The sequence below is a fragment of the Phalaenopsis equestris genome, unplaced genomic scaffold (genome assembly GCF_001263595.1).
Source record: "Phalaenopsis equestris unplaced genomic scaffold, ASM126359v1 Scaffold000267, whole genome shotgun sequence".
NCBI classification, from domain to species: domain Eukaryota; kingdom Viridiplantae; phylum Streptophyta; class Magnoliopsida; order Asparagales; family Orchidaceae; genus Phalaenopsis; species Phalaenopsis equestris.
Window position 1 is genome coordinate 437,560 of NW_018164709.1, and position 1,487 is coordinate 439,046.

At 31.9% G+C, this 1,487-nt stretch overlaps 1 protein-coding gene across 5 annotated transcripts in view; it reads left to right on the plus strand.

Annotated features, from left to right (window-relative positions):
- The window catches only part of LOC110024685 (origin of replication complex subunit 3), a gene marked incomplete at its 3' end in the record, with an annotated part of 82,487 nt that overhangs the window by 67,138 nt on the left and 13,862 nt on the right, over positions 1–1,487 (plus strand).

Consider the following 1,487-nt stretch of genomic DNA (forward strand, 5'->3'; position numbering starts at 1 on the left):
ATGCGGCGGGGTGGGGGTGGGGGTTGCATAATTATTTAACAACTATAATATACAAAAATATTTAATCCAATCTAATTTTAATTTTTTTTTAGCTAATTTAATTGCTTTTTTTTTAATGTTATGTATATCATATTTTTCCATAATTCATTATTCATGCATCTCGAATTGCTTGTCTTTGTCTCATGCATGTATTTTTTTGAGAGCTTTCTTGCATTATAACCTGTGGGCCTTTCTTGTTTTTTCTTTTAATATTCCAAACGTGTCATTGCATCCCGTTTCACAAATGTGCAAATTTGAGTTTAAAATGCAGTCGAGTCATTATGAACTTGATATAAGCATTGTCGCATTTGTTGCATGTCATTATAGTCACATTCCAATTTGGACAATTGCAAGGATCTTTCTTTGGTATTTTTGCTCTTTGTGCGTGTTGACGCAGTACATTTTGCGAAACGATCATCATTTGAGCTATTTTTTACTTGTATAATTTATTCTAAACGAATCTTATGCAATACTATGCCCATTCTTCGTTACTTTCCTTGCATTTGGTTTAATAGACCACATGAGCCTTCTTAGAATTTTTATGCTCTGGACAAATCAACGTGTTTGTTTTATGATACGAGCGATACTGATGTGGTATTTTATACGACCAAGGCATTTTTAACCAGACAAATATTTAAAAATGATAATATACACAAATATTTAATCCAATCTAATTTTAATTTATTTTAGTTGATTTCTTTTCTTAATGATGTGTATATCATATTTTTTCATAATTCATTGTTCGTGTATTTCGAATTGCTTGCTATTGTCTCGTGCATGTATTTTTTTTTCAGAATTTTCTTGCATTATGACCTGTGCGATATGGATGTTCTTTCTAGAATTTTTTTTATATTCCAGAATTGTCATTGCAACTCATTTCTCAAATGTGCAACATTTGAGCAGTTTTTAATGCAATCGAGTCATTATGAGTTTGATATAAGAATTGTTACATTTGTTGTATGTCATTATTGTCGCATTCCAATTTGGGCAATTGCAAGGATCTTGATATTTTTTTCTCTTTGCGCGCATTGATATAGTACATTTTGTGAAAAAATCATCATTTTAGTTATTTTTTACTTATATAATGTATTCTAAATGAATCTTGTGCAATACTATGTTCATCCTTCGTTACTTTCATTGCATTTGGTTGAATAGACTACATGAGCTCTTTCTTAGAATTTTTTATGCTCTAGACGAATCATCATGTTTATTTTATGATACTCAAGCAATACTACATCTATTATCGTTCATTTTTTTTATGTTCGCTCAGTTTGACTGCTGAAGCATATATGGAGATTTTTGTTCCAAAGCCTCTAGTGAGCCATTATTGTCAACAAATAACAACACTATCACACCTGCCGCCTCGTCTCCCTTAGACGTGGAGTTCCCTGAAGGTTTAATCGGCTGAGCCATTTGCACCGATTCAACCAAGGGGTTATTAGGGTCGG